This window comes from Podarcis liolepis, assembly GCF_965112155.1.
Source record: "Podarcis liolepis genome assembly, chromosome: 5".
NCBI classification, from domain to species: Eukaryota; Metazoa; Chordata; class Lepidosauria; order Squamata; family Lacertidae; genus Podarcis; species Podarcis liolepis.
The window spans coordinates 58,033,812-58,045,889 of record NC_139556.1 but is presented as its reverse complement, the minus strand read 5'-3'; positions in this window follow the sequence as shown (position 1 = coordinate 58,045,889).

Below are 12,078 nucleotides of genomic sequence, written 5' to 3'. Positions count from 1 at the left end.
CACTGATCCCCAATGGAAATTATTCATAACATTTTCTCTGTGGTGCTCATCATATTCAATATGCCTCCTCAGCTACAGACATGTTTGATGTCTCCAAGAAATTTAGATCATCCTTTGTAGCCCAATGAGTAAGAAACCGGATAGGTGTTTCTTGGCAACAAACAGTTTAAAGTGCCGATTTTATGAATCACTTTGCCTATTTATTCTTGAACTTCTAATATTTTTTCAAAGGGAGAAGAGATCCCTTAAAAGGAAATCGGAAGAGTGTTGATAATTGATAACTCAGCACTTTAAAAAGAGATCGTGTTGCTCTCCTCTTTGAATTCACTATGCTTACCAAATAATATCTTTAATAAACTCTAATTGTCACTTACATTTACACAGTCCCCAAGTTTTTGTGGGCAGCTAATTTAATCACCAGTAGAATATTATTTCTAATGAGCAAACTACTTGTTACATGCAGCTGCAGATGATTCCTCCCCACCCCCCAAATGGGCCTTGAGCAGCTATGGTTTTAAGTAAAGGAACAGAGGCAAAAGGGTACCTTTCCCCACTGATTTTTCTTCACCAAGCATAAACTACCCTAGTGGCTTTTCCCCAACAGAATTCCACCTGGAATGCTGCTGAAAGGAAAACATATGGAGATTGGTGTGATTTTGATTGGGAAAATGGCTGTTGGAGAAAGATCAAGTACTAATTCCTGCCACAGGAGTGATCATAGAATCATAGAATTGTAGAGTTGGAAGGGGACCCCAGGGGTCAAGTTTGTGAGCTCTAATAATAGAGAAGTTGGCCGGGCCCTCTTTACCCAAGGGGATCTACCCATGAGGCAGTTTACCATGGACTCAGTGCTAATCATACCGTAGGTGCTGGATTCCACCCAACTTTCAGGGAGCCCAGCACACGCATGCAACATCATAAGCATGATGCACACATGTGATGTCACATGGCGGGTAGAGGCCACAAGGGCCACCACAGCCTCAGGGAGGCTTAACAGGGCCAGCCGCAGCCATAGGTAGGCCCGACAAGGCCCTCAAGACTGGGGGGCTCTGCCCCATCCCAATATATTTGGAGGTGGCTGAGGTATCCTCAGCCCTATAGAGTTGGCACCTATGGATCATACATATAGAGCATACATCCATATAACATCAAAATTCATTCCCATTTTATTTTTCCATTTAATCCAGAGATATGGTTCTGTAGAAAAAAACCACTTGTGGAAATGGTAAATCCAGATTAAGCGGTGGGTATAGGGGAAGACATTGTTATAAGAACCACATAGTGTGGACACTGTGGGGAGGGGACTTGCATGCATGAGCTGCACTAAGTCCACAATAACCTGCTCTGAGGAAGTGCCCAGTGATTTTCTCCTGGTATACAAGAATGGGCTGCAGACTTGCATACTGCACATTAGGTAGGGTATCTTGAAATGTGCCTCTGCTTTGCCATAACATGTCTGCATCCTTTATATATGCATATCACACAATGTGGGCTTAGAGACAGCTTAACCGAACCAACAAGTTTGCCCATGCAGCTTGTTGATCTTTAGTAGCTGAAAAGAAAACCTAGTGACATGCTAAAACTGAATCCAGGGGCCATGTTACTCCCATTCGCTATTTCAGTGAAGCACGCAGGACTCAGTATATCACTTGCACCAAAACTCTCAAGGATGTTATTGTTCCATGACTTCAGTCCATGATGTGCAACAGATATCAAAAATGCAGCTTCTGATTATAACCCAATAGATTCCTACAAAGACCCGAAGGCCACACCTTCAGCATTTCTGCTTTGGAAACAGTCAGCCGTGGCAAAAGTTAATAAGTTTGTCTTGAGTTTTTTATTCATCTGGTGACTCAGAAAATATCCGAACTCCTGTCTCACACACCCTTCTTTATCATCACATGAAAACCACCATGTAGGTGATGAATGATAAACAGAGCTGTGTGTCGCCCATGTGTCCATGCACTTTTGCTTTATGAAATCTGGATGGAATCTTGCACAGAAAGTGCAGGAAAGAATTCAAGGTTTATTAAGAAGTGAGGAGTTTCTATCTCTTATGGCTGAAGAAAAAAATCTTTGACACGCGAACAGGCTCAATATGGCAAATGCTTAGAACAGGAGTGGGATAATCCCCAGGACCAAGACCCCAATGCATCTCTACCTTCAGGCCTCTATATGTGACCTTTAAGAATATTACTAGTCACATCCTTCTCCCTGTCCACTTCCTTCACTAGATTTGCTCTGTATCCTTCTTGTGCTTCCTGGCACATTTATCTCCTTGGACTGTGATAATCCATCTGCTCTATTTGGATGGGGGATGGAGAGAGGTGCGTGTGTCATACCCTCCAACATTTTCACCCCCCAAATTGGGACGTCAGGAGGGGCACGCCTTCTGGCCTGGTGCTGGTCACTAGGGACATGCCAGAGTTCAGGTGTGATCCTGCTGACTTGTGCCAGAGTGAGCATCTTCGGTTGAGCACCGGACCCAAAATCAGGACATTCCAGGTCCCAAACAGAAACCGAGATCGGCTTCTGTGATTCAGGATGTCCCACTTAAAATAGGACACTCTGGGAGGTATGGTATTTGTGCGTGTGTAGGAATTGCCAGCTTGTGGGTAGGTGAAACGCAGCCTTCTGAACAAAGGTGAGAGTCACATTTATGGCTCCACCCACCTTTGCATCTGACCCCACCCAGTACTGGCAAGCAGCCCTCAGAAGGTTCCCCAAGAGGGAATGGGGGGTCTCAGACTGAAAAAGCTGCCCACAACCTGGCTGATAAGAGGCCATATAAAAACCACCATCATCTTGCCAGAGAGCTGTTGCTTGTTCCTGTCACTCATAGTTCTTGGGCCATGATCCTAAGCCTCATTATGCTACAGGCAATTTCACAAACAAGAGAGACATTTTTGAGATTTTTTTTTATATAGACAGAGAGGTTTTTTAATAGACAAACAGATTCTGAGCTGGGTGCTCATTCACTCTACGCACTCCCACTCCTGGCTTTGGAATCCATGTACACATGATGTAATCGGCGAGGTAGAGCTATTCTGTAGTTTCCTGAGAAACACAACTGATTGGTGCATTTCCCCTCAAACCAGCTTCAGACGAAAAGGAAAACATAAACCACATTCACTTTGTGGTTCAGCTGAGGTGTGTACATGTGAGGCAACCATTTGCGCATGCATGGATGACAGCTTTATGGTGGTGCTGCAGGAGTAGGAGGGGGGGAGAAACAAATCAGGTAATGTGCACCTTGTGAAGACACCTGTGCCCTCTCTGCACAACAACGTGCAAGTCTGACTGGAAATCCTGCAAGGAGAAATGACTTCACTGCATTTTAAGCCACTAATACATACACAGCCCTAGGGTTAAGACTAAATCCTAATTTAAGCAGCACTGGTTACAGTTTGGGGAAAAGTGATTGCTTTATTTGAAATATGCCCTTTCATATAATATATATGGATAGAATTAATATATTATTAATGCATTTTCAAGCAGATATTTACTATATTAATTTTTAACTGCAGATGCAGACAGACGCCTCTGACGGATTGTAGGAAAGTCACCTATTTTCTTTTTGCCTTTTGTATTTGGTATGTGTGTGGCTGACTACTGTGATTTCTTGGATGATTATTCCCCTCTAAAGGGCTTGCATTTTCTCCTGCTGGCTCTTGCCTGCCATGACTGCACCTGTTTTTCCTGGGGCATATCTGCCAAGTGCAGACTTGAAACAATGGCAGTCCTTTATGAAAAGGTACATTCCAGAAGCATAAAATATTAGCAGTGAATTCACATGGGCAGATGCTTGTGAACGCTGCTCAGCGCAAGATGAGACATGAAAGAAGAACATCAACAAACTCACTTCCTTGTGCTTGCCTCTCACGTGGCAGCCAAAAACCTCCTGAGCCTACCTTTTCAGTCTCTTAAATTGTAATTCTATACATAGCTACTCAGAAGTAAGCTCCATTGAATTCCCCGGGGCTTGCTGTACTGGTAGGGATGGATGAGAAATACAATTCAATCCACATTTACAGCTGAATCTATGAAATGTGAACTTTTCTAAACAATAGAAGAACCAAAACACAGCCTTCCATTTAAATTTGTGCTTAGCCCAATTTTATGATAGAGTTCTCCAACCTATGTTCACAGACATGCAGATATTAAGGGGAAGTGTCAATGAAAATGAACATATTTGTAAAAATAAGATACAAAATTGTGCTGTATTAGGATAATTGCTTGGGGAAATGTATATGTTAGTTTGCAGGATCACTTTGGATGGTGCCCTGAGTCCCTTCCAATTATTAGACTCTTGTCCCCAGTGATGGATTCTATTGATGAACTAGTCAGACAAGTTTCTTTGTAGGACAATGCCCTTATCTGGCCACTTAAGTGGCCTCATCAGCATCCCAAAAGAATAGCTAGACTATAAGTAAGTGATGGTGCCTTCCAGGCTAATAGGTGGACCTTCCCACCCCCACACCCCACCCCGCTTCACCTGGCTGCTAGGTAGGAGAACAATAGTAAGTGTGTGAGAGAGCTGGGCTGGAAGCAGGAGAGACAGAGACATGCTCCTTGCTGGATCTAAAGCTGTAACTAATGGAGAAACGGTACTTTGGGATGTTAACCCTATGAGCCCTTCCGTTTTACACTCAGGTTGTATATGTGTGCAAACAAAACCATATAGCCCAAAGCCACCACAATCTCTGCTGACCTTCATTCCATGGCAACCAAACCCTGGGTAAGTGCTGGAACCCCTGGATTCTCTCACCACTTGGAGATTGGGGTGATAGGTAGGAACAATGAAGAAAGTTAAAATAAAGGGTGTTCTCCCCCCTCCCACACACACCCCTTGTCCCATTCTGTGTACACATGCAGACATTTCTGTACCTGTAATAAGTTTGGGTTCAGTACCTTGACACCAGACTTAACATAGTGATTTCATTAGTCAGCAGATACAACAAGAAGTTTTCTGCTGAAGCCCCTAAAGCCAGTCAGGCTCCACCCTCTCAAATTATTGTCCAGTCATCATTACTAAACTCCCATCCCAATGTTTCTTTTAAGGCAGGGATGTCCAACTCCCAAGAGACTGATCTACTCCCAGTATAAAAAAACTGGCAGTGATCTACCCATTGTCATCATTGGAGGGAGGAGGAGCGTGCGTGGAGTGGATCGCCCAGAGTTGTTGAGCTTTTTTTAGGAGGGAAGTGCCCAGAGTTACTGAGCTTTTTATGGAAAGGATTGCACAGAGTGTTTTAGCTTTCCCCCTGTAACTTTTTGTACAAGATAAGGATCCCGCGATTTACCAGGATCAGACAGAGATCTACCGGTAGATCGCAATCTACTGGTTGGACATCCCTGTTTTAAGGAAATGTCTCTGAATCACTACAATCAATATAGTACCTACACACACTAATCAATCAATCAATAACAGGAAGTGCCCAGGAGCAAATAATACCAGACTTAAATTACGTTTCACAAATCCCATGCAATCATAGTAGTCAACAGTTCTGATACTCCTCAAATTGACCCATTTATAGACACATGGCAGGGTTGTCCCCTGTCACCCCTATTTGTAATAGCAAAAGAGGTTCTAGCCAACCAATTAAGAATGGACTCTTAATCACAATAAGAGGCAGAGAATATAAAATCAACGTGTTTGCCGATGATACACTTGTAATGATCCAAAATCCAAAGGAAGCTCTTCTTCCTCTTGTCAATCAGTTAAATGCATTCCACAGAGTTGCAGGTTTGCAAATTAATTACCGTACTCAAAATCAACAATACTTTTTTCTAATATAGACATAACAAATTCATCCTTCACCCTTGCACAAGCAATTGGCACACAGGAATTATAAAGGTCTATATATGGAAATAGTTCTAAAACTCAAGAAATAGGAAAATGTCAAATTAAGCTGGCTTGGACAAATAGCAGCTATAAAGATGTCTATCTTGCCTAAGTTCCTATATTTTTTCCAAGTTCTTCCAGTCATCATCTCCTCACAATTATTTATGCAATGGCAAAATACACTTAATAATTATGTATCTAATGGCAAACGCATGTTAACGCTAATATACTATATAGACATACGTCTAAGGGAGGACTGGGAATGCCAAATCTACAACTCTGCTACGTGGCATTTCAAATCAAATAATTAATTATCCTAACCAAAAAGTTTAAGCAATTGAAAAGTCCAGAGATAAGTAACATTTCAACTGGCAACTGAGCAAACTGATACTCCCATCTCTAAATATAGAACTGCATAGCATAATTTGTAGGAACTATATTAACTACACCCTTCATCAACTTGGTGTCCTCCAGATGTTTTGGACTACAACTCCCATCAGCCACAGGATGTCCTGGTGAGGACTGATGAGAGTTATAGTTAGAAATATCTGGCAGGCTCCAGATTGGCAAATGTTGTTTTATAGGATTGGCAACAGTACTGCAGGTACATGATGCATCAATGTCAGTTGTGTGTTTGGCCACCAAGTGCAACGGGGACTAACTGGTCTCGTGTTTAGAAGCTGAGCACGTGTTTCATCACCTAAAATCTGAGACTCCAATTGCTGCATTGCCCAAGGCTGCCAAGTTTCATTACTGAACGGTTTAATTGCATGACGCTTGGTTCTAATTATTGCTTTGACATTAGGAATCTGGCAGTCTTACAATGGTCTTTAAACTTGTACCTGCAGGTAGCAGATACCCTGTTTTGCTGGTGAAGGACAACCTGGGCCAAGTTCTAGAAGAATTTGTTTAATTTACTAGCCAACAGTGTTTTCCCCTTCTGAAGTTTGCTTAACATCACAAAGCTGAGTGTTTTGTGAGGTGCTAGATTGAGATGAACTAATTATTCTTGTAAAGAGTGAATCTCCAGAGGCAACCTATCCCTAATCTTTATGATAAATCCTCAGAGCTCTGGCTATGTTCTCTATTACAGAGAAAAGAAACCCAAAAGAAGATAACTAACCTGAATTGTAAGGGTAAGCTGTCAGGAAGCGGGGGTTTGCTGGGCAAGAGAAGCAAACACCCCATCTACCATCTTTGCAGCTAATTGTCACACTTCTTGGATGAAATCTGGCCAGGAGGCATTCATGACATGCTGAGGTAATCTCATGGTAGCTGGTAATTCCTAGCCATCATGAGAGTAGGGAGACCTAAATCTTCTGGGACACACAATCTCCACATCTCACAAAATTTGATAAGGTGTATTATAATGCCTCATCCCACTTGGCTCAGCTTCAGGCTGGGAGGCAAGTGTGCTCCTCCCACCCTGCTTAGCAGATTGGGGACTGGGAATGGTTTTTAAAAGCTGTCCAAATTGGCTGAAGATGGGCATGATTTCCCATTCCCTGGGGTAGCACCCAGGGGGTTGCAAATACATTTACACTATTTGCTACGCTCACAACTTGGGCAAGGGATGGGTACAAAGTAAAAGGAAAAATAGAGGCACATGGAAGGTGATGTAAGCCATGTCCATGGCATGGGGGCTGTGGTGGAACCACCCAGCAGCTTGTACGCAACTGTATGGGAACCTCACCTTGCCTGGTTGGCAGATTAAGCATAAGACTTCACCAAGGCACAGATGGCCTTCCTTGGGTAGGAGAGGTTAGGAATTAAGGCTTTCAACCTCCCACTGTGCCACACATACTGTGTTGGTAAAAACCTGCCAGTACATAAAACTGTGACCTAGTTGTATACTCCAACAGAGGATTTTATAAGAGTGCAAAGCCCTGCCTCAGTATGAAAGAGAAAAAAGAACAGCCATGCAATCTCTTATTAGGTGGCACTGGTCAGAGGGATAGCTGCGTCCCTCTGTAAGAGCCTGTGACCATTAAATGAAAGCTTTAATACATGCAATTAAATATATGTAAAATAATCTGCAATGTAAAAGATTTTCCAAGTCTGTTTTGATGCCAGATAGATGACTCTATCTAAGATTTGACACCTGTACATGCATTTGTCCTGGAAGACAACACTTTACGCTTGGCAATTGTTTTTAAAAATAATAATAAAGTTTATTTTATAAAGTATGCAAAATTAACACAGTGATTATTTCACAACAGTCACTAGTGATGATACAAACATCCTCAAGTCCCCCTTGACATCCCTTTTATTGTGCATTCATAACAATTTGTGTTCATAATGCAATCAGGGCAGTCGTTCATGATCCTGCTTTAAATACTGTCTACATCTGCAGAATTTTGGGGGAGGCAATGGATACAACCCCAAGTTTCTTCTGAGCTGTTCTGCTAGCAAACTATATTAATGGGGACTTTGCACTTTATTCATTTCCCTTTGCATTGTCAGATAAAAATCTCCAGACAGTCCCATTGAAATAGCATCCGGGCTTTCATTACTTTGATCTGACATGTAGCATTTAGTACCAGCCCTGTAATAAAAAGCAACTGCATACAATAAAGTGTTCAAAGGAAGCCTCAATGCTATTGTTGCAACAATGTGAGCTGTGCAATCTTCAGTGTACAGCTGCATAATGATGGAGTTTTAAAAAACTGCAGGCATAAACTTGAAAAAGGGCATATGTATGGGCAAAGCAATTCCATTAGGCAAAGTTTTCAATGAAATCATGTACTGAGTGGCTGGACTCTTGTCCACTAAAGCTTATTCTGTATTTTAAAAATGGTTAGTCTTTAAAGCACAACAAGACTCTTTATTAGTGGTTCCCAATCCTTTCACTCTATGAACCCACTTGAAAACTGCTGAGGGTCTTGGTGAACCACTGAATTATTTTGCCGCCTGCCATTGTCATGTGCTGTGCTATGTGTGTATGGTTTTTAATTGTATTTTTATTTAATTAACAAACCATGAGTTCTTGTTTCAGAACCATGAGTTTTTTGCTTAGACATCAGCCATATGAAGTATTGCCCAAAACTTAAGCTGCAAACACAGTGGCAAGTTAAGCAGCAACAATAATAAAATGAAGTAAGAGCAGCAAGGACCTTCAAAACTGGGTAAATGCAAGGAATAAGAAGTTGGTGACAAGTGGATTTTGCAAAATAGTAGCTAGAAGAAGCAGCTTTCTTTGTTAGCTGTGATAGGTGTGTATATGTGTATACACACACATATATGCAGACACACACACAGTATATATATATATATATATATATATATATATATATATATATATGGAAATTAATTTGGCAAAAAGTATATCCCCTAAAAGAAAAGAGAACATCTTGATATGCCACATTGGGTTTTAGACAAAGCAAGGTTTAGAGACAGCTGGGTTTTCAGTCAATATCCAAGCACACATAGCACAATCTTATGTATATTCAGAAGTAGGTCCTATTGAATGCAATTGGGGATATTCTCAGCTAACTTTTCCCAGCTTGCATTTCTTCCTCTGAAATATTTAGGCATTGAATTTTTTTAGCAGATGATTAATAATACAACAGCAGAAACATAATGGTCAGCTGCAACCTTTTAATAACATTCAACATAACTTTCTAGTGTAATCTGTGATGCAAGAATACAAAAGAGGAAGAATTATTAATCTGACACACTACCTTTTCTAACCAAGTTTTGTTTCTCTCTTTCTGTTTAATGGGGCTTCTCTTTTACAAAAGCTGGCAAGTACAAAGATAGCATAGGGAGAGGTAGATTACACCTTCACTTCAACACCACAATAGGAGAGGCCCACATCCACACCACATGGCTAAGAACCAAGGGTGGGACAGGAAATGACCACTGATCAAAGTGATCTTTGCTACAGCATATTCATGACTGTGGCCCAGGTTGCATAGCAATTTACAAATAAGAAAACGTTCATATAGCAAGTGTTATTCAACTAGCAAAACCACAACCATACACTGTAAGCTCATACTGGAATGGGAACGGCTAAGGAAATTCTGCAACACCAGGTAACTGCATAAGCTTCTCCACCTTAATGCTCCAGGCTATAGAAACATGACTGCATACTGTCCTTTGTCTGTCAGGGTAAATCATAACTGTTTGGCTTTCAGCTACATCAACAATATAATGTAGAAAATCTCTGAGATACAAATTGAGACCTATTTCCTAAGTAGGGTGAGTAACAACGGCATCATCAGGATTTTACGGGAAGGTTCTAGATTTCCTGCCTGGTAATAGGTTCAGCTGAACTATCCAATATGACAAATGACTTAGGGAAGCAATTGGAGAGGTCACCTTGACCACCTCCTGCCCCAACTCGTGTTCACTACATACGTCAAATATTAGCACAAGTACTATTATAAGTGCTCTCCACAGAATATAGAATGGATTGTGCAATGTTTCAACCCTGCTGCTGAAATGAAAACTTAATTGATCAATAAGGTGGTGCTTATATAACACAATAAACATGTTACAGACAGGTTTGGTAATGAATTCCTGTTCCATTAAAGTGGCATGATGTTGGAGAGTGACTCACTCATGTTGATGTTGAGTAACAATTTCAAGAACGACCATCCCTGACTGTAGGCTGTTTACTCCAGTGTTTGAAACTCCCATTGTTCTAGGCGCATTTTGCGACAGGGAATTTCATTAATGCGAGCAGCTTCTGAGCTCTGGAAGCAGTACTGCGCCCAATATTTCAGATTAAAACTGCCACTGAATGAAATACCTTTTTCTGCCTTCCCACTTCCAGTCACTCTCTGATGACTGGAGAAGGGACCCTCTTAAGAATATTAGGGGGGCAGGCAGGCAGAAGTATGGATTTGTGTTTGTTTTGTTTTGTTTGTTTGTTGCAGTCTTCAGATGAGGACTAGACCATGTGCAAAATGAATATAAGATTTTATATGTAGTTCATTCATTTTCAGCTTTGTATTCTTGTTATTAAAAACAGATTTAAGGTGCCATTTAGCTCCTAGCTTTCATGTCTGTTTCTAACACTGGTTTACTCTGAAGTAAATCTCACATAATTCCATGTTTCAGATATTCACAGAACTGCTGCTCAGATTTATTTAGCACCATACAAGTATCTAGAAAAGGTAAATTCTCTTGCTCCTACAATTTTTTTTATAAAGTGCACAATAAAACTTGTTCATTTTATTTTTACCTCACTTTTAAGGCAAAGTCTCCTAAAGCAGCTCTCACCAGTTTTTAAAGCTCTTTTTTCCTATTCTACCTTGTTCAAAATAATAATAAAAAATAATAAAAAAATGTAAACACCTTCAAGTCTGACTCTCTTAGGCAATTCCTTAAGATAGGAAATTTGGGTTCTGCTATTTCTGACAGAATCACAGCTGCATCGTTCCCATTTGATGCACGTGCACATAACAAGCACCTCCTTATTCATTTGCTCCCTGCGAATGACTTTATACATCCTTGTGCCTACTCTCTTTTGTTGTTGCATAAAAAAACATTGTGGTTTTATAACGTTTCCAAAAGGGACAATTTACCCAACCAACATTGGAGGGTGGGAAGAAGACAGATGCTTATTGTGTGTCAAGCATACAAGTTTTTCGCAGCATCCAAACGACACCGTTGGCAGCCCGCCCCCGCCGTTTATTCCCGATTCATATTTTCTGTGGAAAATCCAGCGAGTTACAAACAAAAAAACAAAACAACACGGCGTATTTTGTTTCTGAGGTGATGTCCTTCCAACGCGCCGTCCCGCGCATGTTTACTTCAGAAGGAAGCCCGGCTGGTTTCAAGCGAGTTTTACTTCGTAACACTGCAAACCGTAGCATTCACTTTCCTTGGAGTAAGCCCTACTGAGCCCTATAGGACTTTCCTCCGAGTAAGCCTGTACAGGAAGGAGTTTCCTGCTCAGCTCCCCTCGATATAAGGCGGCGATTCCGCCCCACACCGGCCCGCCCCCTTTCTGAGAAGAGAGCGCAGGCGCCGGGAGACCGCGAGACGAGATTTGCCCTTGCCTACTGCTTCCTCTGCTTCCCTCAGAGCGGGAGTTTTTGAGCAGATGTGTTTCTCTCTCGCCCGCTCCTCGGACTTGACGTTATCATCTCTGAGGTAAGGAGTTGGTGTGTCTGCGCATGGGCGGGGGAGAGGAGTATAACCGTTGCTCTAAGGGGCGGGGCTTCTTGTCCGCCCGCGTCCCAGTTCCTACCCGCTCGAATCCACAAGGAGGCCCACCCCACCGA